We start from the raw sequence: 15,001 nt of genomic DNA, 5'->3' as shown, positions 1-15,001 counted from the left end.
TTGGTGACTTCCTCTAAAATGCTTGGGTAACATCCATATGTACACAAGAGAAGCTAGGAGAATACCACCTCTAACTTACTATATGAGGGCACCCCAACCAAAGTTTGTTGGATGGACTTCATAAATACAAAAAACACAACAAAAAGGTCTGCCAGTGGCCTACTATCTAAAAGGCTCCCTACTGAATATACAAGCACATCGATCGATTATCTCTTCATTTTCATCTTCTAATAGAATGGAGAATTAATTGAATATTACATAAATAGTCACTGAAGAGGAAGAGGGTTTCATGTGTTCAAATAGTTTCTCATAAGAGCATGTATGAATTGAAAATGTAGAAATAAAATCTAAGGTATACTCTCTCACACCAATGCTTAACATTTTTATCTTTTAGTCACGGTCAGCAAGTATGTTTTTACCTCTATTAGAAGACTTGTTATTTGGAACTACGGATTAAACAATGCTAAATGTACTTTTTGACATAGAATTATTCCTAGGAATCAAAATTCTAGTACCATTAAAGGGAGATTTAATGCATTGATAGAAAGTTGATGTAACAACTTGCATGTTGTGTATCCAAGGTCCTCCTAGAAAACTATTATATATGACTAGAATGTCAAGAACTTGGAATACCACATCTTTTCCATAGAAAAACCATGAATAGGTAGGAAAATGAGACCCTTGGAGGAGCATTCAACTTCAACATATGATTTGATTATAATCTTGCATCTAAGGTCAATGGGAATTTTGGAGAGACCCAATTGTTGAACAACATAGAAAGAAATAAGGTTTAAGCCTACACTATTGTCTATCAACACTCATCTAACTTGAGTATAATAGATTTGAACTTCAATATGCATTACAAGGTTATGAAGGTGGTTAACAAGCTTATCATCTTCTTCTAAAATGGTTAAGTAATAAAGATTAGAAATGTGATTCACCATAGCTTGCAATTTATCCACATCAATGTTGGCAGGGATAGTAGCTATGTGTAAAGCTTTCTCTAGGATCTCCTTGTGTAAAGGAGACATCTCTATTAACTCTAAAATTTAGACCTAAGTGGGAGTACATTGTGATTTGTTTACAAGGTTGTAGGTGGACCTAGTAGCGGTAGAAATTTTCTTAGATGAGGAAGACCCCACTTGTTTAACATTGGCTTGTTTAGAATTATTTGCAACATTAAGAACAACTTTAGAATAATCCCTACTAACAATGTTTAATCTTTCACCATAAGAGGATGAGGTGTTTTTTACCCTGAGTGAAACCATAGATATATTTTCATCAAAGTGTTGGTAGGAATAAAGAGTTCTCAAAATAATTTTAGGCATTTCATCATCAGTATCATAGTTAGGTTCCTCATCAAATTTAGACCCCATCTTTTAAATCCTTTCTTTACCAATGGGTTCAAGCATGTGTATAACATTGTCAACATTTATGTATATGTAATTGATCTTTGTGTCATTGTTTCTATTGTTTTTTTTGGGAGTATCCCCTTTTTCATACTTAGGAAGAGGTTATTTGGAAGATTTATGATTCAAGTTGTTAACTAGACCATCTAGGATAGCCTTTTGATCATTAATGAGGTCTTTTATAATGTCCCTAAGCTTAAGATAATTATCAAACTTATTATCCTTATTCCTATCATAGTTGCAAAAAATGATCATCCCTCCACCAAGAATATTTAACTATGGGGTGATAGGGTCATGGGATGTTTAAAAAAATATTATTATTATTATCAAGAGATGTCTATAGGATCAAATCATACAAATTAGCCAATGGAGTGGAGTTTTTCTTAGGATTAGGTGGCCAAGTGAGCTTAGGCTTTTCATAAGCTTGGAAATTTTTAAATCATTTATTTTTGTATCCTCTTGTTTTTTGGTAGATACAATAGGATTAGATAATTTGAAAATGGCCTCCTTGGTCTTAGATGCATCAAAAAACCCGTCATTAACAACATACTTATTCTTATTCCAGGGTTTACCTTTTTTCTTACCATTTCCATCACCAATTTTTTTCATTTTTTAGGAATATATCACCCTTCTTAACATCAACATCTTCAAAAAATTATGCACTCTCAATTATGAAATTGAATTTGAGAAATACTTGTTTCCTAAGGTCATAATATAGCTTATGTACAAGAGTTTCAATGAACATATAAGTTTTCTATTTTTCAAGGATTTGTCAAGGATACCTAGAGCGTAATCTCCTCCATCTCTTAAAAAAAATGACAAAGTACTTCCCTTGTTTTTTCTTAATGTTGCATAATTCAAGCATAGTTACAAGGTGTTGTATGTTGTATGAGTAATGTTGAACAAATAATTTTGCATGCTCATCAAATTACCTAAGAGGAGGAGAGATTTTTGTCAACCACTACATGTCTTGTCTATTCAAGCTTCTTAGGAAGAGCCTCATGAAATATGTGTCTTCATGTGTAAATTCTATGCTAAGAGCATAAAATTGTCTAACATGATTGTTTAGATCCCCATTTACATCATACTTATCATATTTAAGAATTTCTACATCCCTTGGGAAAGTGATAATGTAAAGGATTTGGTCAAAATGTAGCACACATATGGTTTCAATAAATTAAGTTTGAGGTTTCTCCTTTTCCATCTATATGGATGCAAACTCATTTCATAAGTCTTGGACATCCTTCTTCAAGATCTATCTATTTTTGAGTTCTCTCTTTCAAATGGTTCTTCGGACATCAAAGTTATGTGGTAATTTCCAAACTCTAGAAGTCATGCATTAGAAATATTGATCTGGATTTTGTTCTGAGGTATTACACATATGTCTTTGATAGTAATCATCTTTTTCAAATTTGATGACCTCTTCACTAGTCACTTCATTTTCTACTTTAATTTTATGTTGTTAAGGTTATCCTTGATGGGAGCATCTAGGTGGTGATATATATATATATATATATATATATACAAAAATATCCCTCAACATGAGACCTTGGGGTTATTAAAGGGGTGTTATTACCATTATTATTGTGGGCATTTTTCATCCTAGAAGCTATGAATATCACTTGTTCAAGCCTATCTTGGTCTAGCCTTGCTTGCTCATCTTGGTAAGATCTCATTCATTTCTTAATTTCTTCCATCCTATATGAAAAATAGTTATCTAACTGAGACTTTCTCTTTTCTAGAATCATGGAGAAAGATAAACTATTTTCAGCTCTAGGAGTATCAAGAAGGGTATTAAGAGAGCTACCAAAATGGCTAAGTGGGTCATACCAAGTGGCAGATTCATCTTCCTAAATATTAGCATGATAGGTTCACTTTTAAATGGTTTCTTACATGGACACCCAATAGAAGAAGGTAATTCTCAAAGCTCAAATAAGGACAATTACCTTAACAAATTGAATCCTAGTTGTAGCCAACATGTAATAGCTTATATTGTAGCCTAGCAAGATAACAAAAAGCAATTAGATTCCAAAAATTTGAAGATCAAGATTCTCACTTGTCACAAGAGGATGTAGAAATGAAAATAGCTCATCAAAAGTGTCCAAGTAGCTTTTGATACTAATGAATCAAACTGGGAGCTAGGAAGAAGCCAAATAGAAAAATAAAGGGAGTAAGAAAAAATGAGAAGTGAACAAAGGTGGTCTTTTTTCAACCTAGCCAATCTTGCAAATTTTAGCCTAGGAATGCAAAATGACCAAATGTGGACACCCCAAAATTAGCTATAGTGTAGTCAAAGTCAAATTTGATCAAGTTGTGGGTTCAAATGATAGACTTTAGGAAGTTGTATGATAGAAGCTCAACAATAATCTTTTTATGATTATTTGTAGTATAGCCATATGGTAGTTTATAGAAATATCATACAATACAATAGTATGTAGAACAACAATATTATAGAATTTGTATGATGGTATGATACTTGGTAGAGTCCATAAGTATCATACAATACTTATTAGATACATAGTATGATAAAAGTTCAATAGAGACAACTTTGGTGACTTTGTTCCTACAAGACCTATGTTTTTCCTAAATTTTAAGGCTAGTTTGAGAAATGTGATTGTTCTAGCAGAGTGTATTTCACTTTCAACAATAATGTAGTATTTTTTAAAACAACTATGGCACAAACACATGTCTTCAATTAATTGATCAAGAGAAAAAGAAACCATGCTAATACAAATAGTTGGGAGGTTTTAAAGAAGAAATCCTATGAAAACTACCATCATGTGTATTTTCAATTGATTTCCATGGATCAAGCACATCCAAAAACATATCAAGAAATATCTACCTAAAGGAAAAGGTTCATTACTCCACACCTTGGCCCACAAATTGATGACCCCTCACCTCACAAAAAGTAGTTGCCCATAATAGATATTGGCTTTGTCATGAAAGTCCTATTAGAACAATAAAAGGGACATATATGATGAGTCAAATATTGTGGTGATCTAGGTAGTCCACTAGGACCAATCCTTGCACCAAGATATTGAGAACATAAAAAGAGTGGCCAATAATCCTAAGTTATTCAGTAAGAGTTCTACTCACAATAGCCCTCTTTTTCTCAATATGGGACTTAATATTAGACTTTGTAGCCACAAGGGTACCTTAAGCATAGCCACCTAGTGATTTCCACATGGTTTGAACCCCAAAAGTAATCTCACCAAGTGAATTCAAGTGTTAGCCGTCCCCCCCCTGGGCCCCACCCCCAAGGTTTTTCCATTTTTCAAGAGGTTTTTGATTATAGTGGGTCATATTAGTTGGCTTTCTCTTGTTCCCACATTGGGTCATCTCTATTGATATCTTTCCAGCAATAGAATTCTCTCTAAAGGTATGAATCTCACATGGAGATTAACAAAGTGAATCTCTACCAAGGAAGTCAAGATTTATGATTCACCAAGAAGTGAAGAGCATACTTTTCTACTCCCTAATGTGTCCCCCAAATACACCAAGTGAGTTAATTAAAACCACTAAAGAATGGAGTATCCCACCCACTTTCTCGATTCAAGGAAGGGTCAATATTTCTTATTCACATAAAAAGTGAGGAGACTACAATCCTAACAATAATTAACCCTTACTAATGGGTTTTATATGCCTAAGAAAGAAAAACTAGTAGATGTTGCACATGAAAATGAAATAGGAGACACAATTTTCTTTTTTTTGTTATTTTATTTTGGAAGCCTTGAAATAAGATTAGTCAAAATCTAAAACATACCCCACAAAACCACTATTAGAAGCTGTTAGCAAATTAGAAAAAAAAATGTAGAATCTTGGAAGCAGAGAATGCTAATTAAAATCAAGAATAGCTAAATAAGTTAGACTTAACAATAATTCTTCCTACACTAGTATCGTACAATACTTCCTAGTATATGCAAGTGATACTTCTACCTAATATGATATTGTATATAGAACATTATGGCACTTTACAAAAATGTACTACGATAGAGTACATAAAACTAGTACAACAGTTGAAACTAGATTTATATTGTATCACCTTTTTGAAAGTATCATATGATAGTTCTATTTGTAAAATTCAAATCCCAATGGTGGGTGCCAAAAATGTCTACCAAAAATCAGGCACACTTTTAAAAACCCTTATTCTCAAATAATCCCATGTAAAGATAGACTTGAGAGGTAGCTTGTAGCTCTCTAGAAATGACATGAAAAGGTGCAAAATAGTAGATGGCTCTCAAATGAGCCTATCTGTACAACTTTTGCAAGGTGGACCATTGAACCAAAGATTCAAAGATAAGAGAAATAATGCTAGTATCCAAGAATAAATATGCAATGAGATGCAATCCAAGATAAACTAATATGTTATGGAAGATGCAAACTAAAATGAATGAAGAGTTACAAATCCTCCTATTTAGACTCTATGATCTATTGCTATTTTGAAATGTTATGGGTTTCAAATTACCTTGATGAGAACAAGACATATCTAGGGGTAGCTAACTCCCATTTTCAACATATCATTTCAGACACTGGGGCAACTATAAGACTAGACCCTTCTTCTACTTCAAGCTCTGCAAAACCTAGGTGGGTGGACCTTAGATTCAATTATATGGTACTAGTGCAAAACATATTCTTGAATCTAATAAGCATATTTAACCCTTAATTCTCCCATTAACTCATGCAATGACATAGATCTGCAGTAGCTCTATGTAAGATAATTAAATTCACAAGCCGAGTGAGGACCTTCTATTTTAGCTCTTTAACATGAAAGGGAAAATCATTTGATTAATAATGTTGAATTCAACAAAATATGACATGAACAACATAACCCTATGATCCTTCAAAATGATCAGTGCATTATCCATTGGGTAGTCACACAAATCCTTAATACACATCCCTAAAATTCATTGACATGTGCCATACATCAGGACTTCCTGATCTATCTATTCACTTTGTGAATTAAACACTTACATCTTTCTAAATCTCATACTCGACCTATCCCTTCATGAGATCTGCAACCATATGATGATGAATCAAGCATTTACATAACTCTTTGAGTCATAAGAAAAACAAATCAACATATACAACCAATAGATTGCAACTAAGTTTAACACTCTTTGTTTACGAAACACAAAAGATCACAAACAACATGAAGTGATACAAGATATCAAAATGAAGACTGACTTGATACTAAATTTTATTTATTTCTTTGAAACAAATAAAAGAGATCCATGAAATTGAAATGACAAACTATCTAATAGATCAGAACTATCTATATTATCTTTCTTACTGCTATTCATACAAGTGAATTATGTTGAAGAATGAAGGTGGAATCATAGTTATGTATCCAACAAAGTGGTCTAATAGAAAGACTAAAAATTTTCAACCAATAATGGCCTCACAGTGAAAAAACTAGAACCCTTACAATGAGAAAGAAAAAGAATAATATAGGAGGAAGTGAATTCTCGGATTTGATCTAAAGAGACACGTGTCCACTTGAAATTCCCTCTCCAAGTAGTGAAAAGAATCTCTCTAATCTCTCTCTACAACTGCATTTCAAATGTTTAATCATTTTGGCCTCAAAAAGAAAGAAATATCTAAGATACTTGATTGAAAATCATAAATGATTTTGATGCCAAATGTGAACTCAAAGCAAAAGTGAAAAATCAGTTAAATATGACCTCTAGAAGCCAAGAAAACTTTTCAAAATCAATTTTCTCCACATTAAAGCTTCAACAAACTTTCATATCTGCCTCCTATCCAATTTTGATGCTTCATAATGAAAATTGGCTGTTCTGTTGAGAATGCCCCAAAAATTACAAATTTTCTTATAGACTAAATCGGTGAATAGTTGTACAAAAACTAACCTCAGAAATGGATATCTCATCTCTTCCTAGTTTTGACAATATATTGAAGTCCATATTTTGGATAAAAATTTCCCTAGTTATGCCCCTCTGAAAATCTAGGTTCCCACTATATGTTTCAAGACTACTCCTCAAATATGTAACATTTCCAAAGGTCTGAACTATATTATAAATCAAATATTTATTTAAAATCTCTAACCTACATGTACTTTTGAGGAAAAAATATTTTAAAATTAATCTTTGAAAACTTTTGAAATTTCCCTCACAAATTCCATCTAGGTCAAACTTGGTTTGACCACCCTCACAATGTGTCAATAGTGGATTGGCTTATTTCATGCATAGTCATCAAATCCCTCCAACTGGGTGCCATGTGTTAGAATCTCATTGATCTTCTATTTTTCCATGTCACTATGCCATGTCATTATGCCCCATCACTATGCCATGTCATCAGTCGCTATGTCACTATCCTAGTTAGCATTATGCCACATCATTAGCGACATAGTGACCTTGTGACATGTGCTATCCTCTACCAAGTCATCATCTGGTCATCAATCCACCTCATCATGACAAATCAACACCACCTCACCACCAATTCACTACCACATGTCAGCTTTTTATTGGGCCACCATGTCGCCATGTTAACGATTGTGCATCTTCACCTTGGTGACATGGCCACGACCATGTCGCCATGTTAACGATTGTGCATCTTTACCTTGGTGACATACGCCATATGTCACCATCCTATGCTCATGAGATGTCAATCCTCCATGTCATAGCCTTCCTTGAAATCCATGCCACATGGCACATTGTGGTTTGTTGGGTCATCACCAACATCATCATCTCATTGTTTCACTAATTGTCAGGCTACTACTTGTAAAATTTTGGTTTGTTCACAACCACTTGCAAGATTTTCATCTTACTGGTAAGTCAATCACTAGAATTTCACCTTATCGAGAGGTCACTAGCTAGAATTTGAAATTTTCAATAGGTTTCCATGTTGCATGATGGAAAGCATCGCCATGCTCCAGTGGCAACATGGTGCCTTCTTGGATTCTTAACTTTTTTGGTGCCTTTCTAACCTCTCCAATAGCCCAATAATGCTAATGTCAATAGTTGTTGTGTTGTGTGTCTACTCGAAATAGTACCTATTCTTCTAGTTAACTGGGACCCAAACACATGACACAACTTTCAAAACATGTGTACCTTTTAAGACACATAACATATGAGTGGAATGGTATTTATAAATGAAAAAACCACCCTACTTTAGCAATGTGGGATTTAAGGAATAGAGAAACTCCCCCACGCATGAAGATCTCCTCTAATTTTATGTAGATGCCTTCCTCCTTTTTTGTTTGCCGATGGGTTTCTAATATGCTTGACTACGGCTTTTCTTGTGGCTTAACTCCTTCATTGCATCTAGCTCTATTTTTACGTGCTACCTTTTCTACTATTAATGCATTGAAAGAACCTTGCCACTTTATAATATATATAATTTCTCCAACATATGATCCCTTTCCAAATAACCTCCCCTTTCCATGCATGATTTAGAAACTTTGAAAGAGGGTAATTGTAAACAACCTTGCAATAAGACATTCTCTTTCCAAATGCCAAAGAATTAATCCACCTCCATGTCTTCTACAATTTTCTTGTATTCAAGTTTTAGTTCATAAGTCCCTTGATTGGTGCCCCTTTTGTTGTAATTTGCAAGCTCCATTATTAACTCCTTTATAAAGTGATGAGGCTGATCTATTTCTATTACAAGTTGTTTCAGAGTATAGTTAGGTTGTCACTCAAAAAGCTTGAATAGAATATTCTCTAGCTCTTTTCTATCCATTCTAGTTCTCTTCATTTCTTGACTTTTCACCGGTGCAACAATACCCTTTTTGTCCTTTGAAGTTAGTGTTGAAAATTCCATCATCCCTTGCATTGGATTGTAATGTCCTTCATGGTCACTATCTATCATCTAAATTTGTTTTGTCTTGACATTAAATTTGTTTGTTCTCTCACAACACAACCTGTGGTAGTCTTCAATGTTTTGATGGTGGGGTTTCATATCAAACTTGTGTTCAACTTTCCCATCAATAGCTACCTTTCCTTAGCTTTTCTCTAATACAATACACATAGAAACAATATCAATAGACATGTTCAACAAATAGGTCTTTGATGAAGTTGTAGATCCATTCGACATCAACTCCATCATAAACTAACAGAGCTACATTGTCCATGATCCACCCTAAACATTCACATTGATGATGATGAAAATAACATGTTCAAAAAATTAATGGATGTGTTCAGTATTTTCAAAGATGGCTACATTTCTAGTAACGAGCTCCAGAAAGTTCTTTCCATGATAAGGTTCATTCTTGTTGGACAAGACCTCTTGCAATGCTAGAAAATGATTTGTAGATTTGACTTGGACAACAGTGGAGTTTTGGATCTCTCTAAATTCCAAAAGATGATTCAATCTTCTAACCTTTCTACCCAATGACCAAGAAGAATTTTGTCGATGTGTATCTTGAAGCATCAACACCAAATATAATAACTTCTGCAACCTAATTTTGGTAAATACTTGAATGGGGAAGCTTTGCAACTTGTTAAACCATGATATCTTTGAGATTGAGCTTTGGGATTGCTGTTGATCACTTTTTAAATTGTACATATGAACAAAGTCAATAGTGTTGCTTGTCCTAAAATTTTCCACATAAAGACATTTTCTCCAATTGTATTTGTATTGATCAAAATAGAACTGGGCATCTCCATTTCAAACATGTGAGCTTTGCTACTCATGTCGTGGCCTTCTCTACTTGATGGAATCAGTTGTGCCCCAACATGGGTTTGGCTAAAATAAAATCATTTTCAAACAACTGAAGTGCCAAACTGATCCATAGAACATTCGCAATATTGATTCAACCTTTTTTAAAACTCATTTTACTTCCTTTTACAACTTGTAAATTTCAATCTAGGAGGTCCTTTGACTGGCCTTAAAATCTGATCTAAACACCTAACTAGGCTCTAAAATCCAACACACTGATTCTTTGTTCCACACACTTTTACTCAATTAAATCTTATCTCATGAAGAATTCTCAATCAAAAGATATCGACTATCACAGTTGCCCTCTTGAAACTGCTTGCAAGAAAACATGTAAAAAAGAAATGAAACACATTTGGATTTGGCTTTAAAAACTAGGAAAACTGGGGCATTAGTTCATTGCCATGAGGACAACATAAATCTAGGATTAGGGCTCATGATGAATAACTGGACACATTTTATGAGCGATCAAAGTAGGCTACTCAAAATTTGATGACTGGAAACAATGGTAGAAAAGTGTTTTTTGCAAAGGGAATGGACTTATGAAAGTGTGCAAATGGATTTGTGAAAACTTGAAAATTGGAACACTTAAAGTACTTTTAGATTACAACATAGTGGTACAATCCATTCAATCTCATCTATCACAAATTCAGAGATATGATATCACAAATAGGGGTACTGATCAATCTACCTTTCTTGACACTAGTAAAAAGTTACAAGTTGCATTTGGAATCACATTCAAAAATTGATCAAATAGATTTTTCATAAGCTCAAAATTAGAACATAGTAATTCCCTAACCTCCAAAATGGAATGCAAAATAAATTTCATCAATTCAGTCACACTATTTGACACTTACGCCAAAAATGTAGATTTGGACCTTTGCTCAAAATAGGACTTCATAGAATGGCTCAGAATGGAAATTTAACTTCATGAAACATCTATACACACTAAATGAAAGGTGTTAGAAACATTAAACACCTCATGGGGCTCAAAAGTACAGCTAGGTACATATGCATAAAAAAAAATGCTCATAGTGCTTATTTTTCAATGGTACTCAAAACCTGGGCTTTGATTTTGAGTCCCAACAGTGGCTTTGTCTAGGGATGCATGTCACTTGTGGGCATGACAAGGATTTAGATCTTTGGAAGAAGCAAACCATTCTAAAAATAGAAAAAAATTTACTCTCGAATAGCTTTATTGAAAGCAAAAACAACTACTCCTACTATGTACAAACGATGAACTCGAGCCACCAAACTTAAACAAAAACTTTTACATTTTTCATAAATCTGATTTTCATCTGAACTTTCATGAGGTAAACTAGAAATACTTCTCCTATTAGTTTTACCAATCATATTAGCATCTTGAAAAAAATTACTTGGAAAAATGAAACAACTTCCTCCATTCTCATAATGCATACATATATCAGCATTAACATCTACATCATGCTCACTATGTGAAAACAAATCAGCATGCTCATGTAAAATAGAATCATTTTGAAAGCCATCATCCACATATGACTGATGCATGCTCTCCACCAGAAACACAAATGATTCATATTCTACCTTGTTCAAAAAGTTGCATATGTCAAAACTTTGCAACTCACCTTGTGTGACTGGATGTGAAGAGTGTGTAGAATATGATCATTTCTTACTTGCAATCATGTTACTCATTAAATCAGATTTATCTTTTTCTAAAACCTCTTAACACTCAAACAATTGATTAGTTACCAAATATGAGAACTCATTCTGAAAATATTGATCTAAACTATGTTGATCACAATCATTTTCTTCATCTAATTGAATGTTATAATGAATCTTGAACTTATCTCTACAAGAATTATCAAAATGTAAAGAAAATTCATATTCAGATTGACAACATTCACTATTTTCCTCTTCATCACATGAAACATCAAAACATATTGCAGCATAACCAACATGAGAAGAATCTAAAATAGTATCAAACTTCCCTTCACTAACATCCCCCACATCCAAAAAGTCATCATGTGCAAAGACATTTGAGGTATTGTCATCTACACCTCTAAAATATGATAAAGATAGTTCAGATTCTACATCTCTTTCTACATCAAACTTTGGGGAATTGATTTGACTAAATGAGAAAGTGTTATGAGGGAAAATATGAAGATCCTTAGAAACACTTACATGCTTTTCAAAATCATGAGCCAACAAAACTAAAATTTCATCAAGGCTCAAGAAGACTACCTCACAAATCTTCTCTCGTCTGTGATTATCATCTAGATAACATGAAGAACTTACAACAGCAAGATCATTAGTATAACAATCTAGAAAATCAGCATCATTATAACAATTGTTCTTATCATGGCAATCACTACCTCTACCACTGTTACACAATTCCTCAACTTCATATTTACTATAACCAAGTTTGTTTTCACTTTCATATCCATCTTCCCTATGCTGATTACGATTACCTAATTTATTTACATTTGAATCCTTCTCTTTACATTCAAAAGACAAATTATCTTTTTCTACAAATTCATTACTTTCATTACTACCTTTACTTTTAGCACACTCATTATCATGAGAAGATATAACATGAAATATACAATCACCACTTTCTATCTCTTCAATGAATCTTTCAATTTACAAAATTCTTCATAATCTTATAGGTGCTGGCCAATTGACTGAATCAAGAAGTAGAAGATCAAGGAAAATAGTAGGAATGGAAGATTCCTTGGGTCTACAATGAAAAATTATCTCGTTGATTATTGATTTAATCTTTAAATAACATTGTTTGGCATTTAAACCTTGAGTACTTCCTACTTCAATTCTTATAATATTGACAATCCTTTTGTAGATCAATTTATTTAACATAGCAATGTTATTTCTCCATGGCCTCTAAACTTTCAAAATTTGGCAAACTAATCTCAAATATAAGATCTGACTCCATCATAAACTAAAACTTCCACCTCTTCCTTCTCATGCTGAAAATCACTGAATAGAAGCAACCATGTTTTTAACATTTGACTTCCATGAAAAGAAAACATGAAAACCAAAATACTTCAAGTGTTGATGCTAAACTTTGATCTACTAATTTACCATAGGTGTAAGACTTAAATTCCCTCACACCACTAGTCAAAACTTTGTAGAGCCACCACCTCCTTGCTAGAGGATAAAGAAATCACTAGTGTGGTTCACTTTTTAACACTTGTATGTTTTATAACAAAAATTTGCAAACAACACTTTAAAGCTTACAAGAATTTAAACTTCCTTTTCAAGACACTATCAAAATTTTTAGATCTACCCATACAATTGAAAAGCCTTCAAAATATTACAATGAGATCAACTAGAAACAAAGTAGTACAAAGATTTGAGAGTCACCATTCATACTTTGTTAGAAATAAAACATAATTTGTCACTTGAAAAATCTAAACTAGACCTTTAGATGTAGGAGAAATGCAAACCATCAAACCACTCTTATAGATTTACAAACCTAGAAAAGAGAATACAAATTTATGTTGATTCTTGACTCTGATTTTACAATAGCACTTTTGAGAACAAAATCTGGCCGAATTGACTAAAGATAAACACTCTTAGCAACACAATTTACATTCAAGCTCAAAGGTACTACTGCAAATGGATAAAACATCACTGGGGTGCATGATTTGGAGTAAGAGAATTGGAAAGAACATTAGAGAACTTACCATTACAATGTTTTTATGCACTTCCTTTTGTTGTATTGAATCTCTTCTTTTAAATTCTCAAGGTTTGTCTACCATTCCAATTCAATACAACTCCCCAGCAGAGTCACCATTTTGTTGGTGTTTTGAAATGCTACAAGTTTCAAATTACCATGATAAGAATGAGACATATCTAGGGGTAGCTAACTCCCATCCTTAACACATCCTTTTAGATACTAAGCCAACTGTAAGGCTAGACCCTTCTTCTACTTCAGGCTCTACAAAACCTAGGTAGGTGGACCTTAGATTCAGTCTATATGATACAAGTGCTAAAACATATTCTTGAATCTATTAAGCAGATTTAACCCTTATATCTCCTAATACCTCTACAATAACATAGATCTGTAGTAGCAAATTACAACTCTATGAAATTCACAAGCTGAGTGAGGGCATCACATTTAAGTTCTTCAACATTAAATGGAAAATACTTGATTAATGATGTTGATTTTTAGAAAAACATGACATGAACAACATAAACCTATGATCCTTCAAAATGATTAGTGCCTTATCTATTGAGTAGTCACACAAATCCCTAATACACATCCCTGAAAGTCATTGAAATATGCCATACATCAAGACTTCCTAATCTATCCATCCACTTTGTGAATTAGACATTTGCATCTTTCTGAATCTCATACTTGATCTATCCCTTCATGAGATCTGTAATCCTATGATGATGAATCAAGCATTTACATAACCCTTTGAGTCATAAACAAAATAGATCAACATATACAATCAATAGATTGCAACTGATTTTCATAATCTTTGCTTACAAAACACAAAAGATTGCAAACAACATGAATGGGAGACAAGATATCAGAGTGAAGACTAACTTGTTGATGTCTTTTCATTCATTTCTTTGAAACAATACAATGAGATGCATGAAATTGAAATGTGAAACTACCTAAAAAATTAGAATTATCTGTATTCTTATTTCTTGTTGTTCATCACAAAAGAAATTGCTAAAGAATGAAGGTGAAATCATAGTTCTGTATGCAACAAAGTGGTCTAACAGAAAGACTAAAAATTCCAACCAACAATGATCTCATAGTGAAAAAATTGGAACCCTTACAATGAGAAAGAAAGAGAATGATATAGGAGGAAGTGAATTCCTGGATCTAATCTAAAGATGACATGTGTCCACTTGAAATTCCCTCTCCTAGCAGTTAAAAAAATCTCTCTAATCTCTCTCTACAACTACAT

At 33.3% G+C, this 15,001-nt stretch overlaps 1 pseudogene; it reads right to left on the bottom strand.

Annotated features, from left to right (window-relative positions):
* Window positions 1-8,888: 8,888 nt before the first annotated feature.
* LOC149538491 (uncharacterized) lies at window positions 8,889-9,473 on the bottom strand (annotated as a pseudogene).
* Window positions 9,474-15,001: the final 5,528 nt, after the last annotated feature.

Source organism: Cupressus sempervirens, chromosome 9, assembly GCF_028749045.1.
Source record: "Cupressus sempervirens isolate cs-2001-9-10 chromosome 9, ASM2874904v1, whole genome shotgun sequence".
Taxonomy (NCBI): domain Eukaryota; kingdom Viridiplantae; phylum Streptophyta; class Pinopsida; order Cupressales; family Cupressaceae; genus Cupressus; species Cupressus sempervirens.
This window is presented reverse-complemented; position numbering and strand designations above follow the sequence as displayed.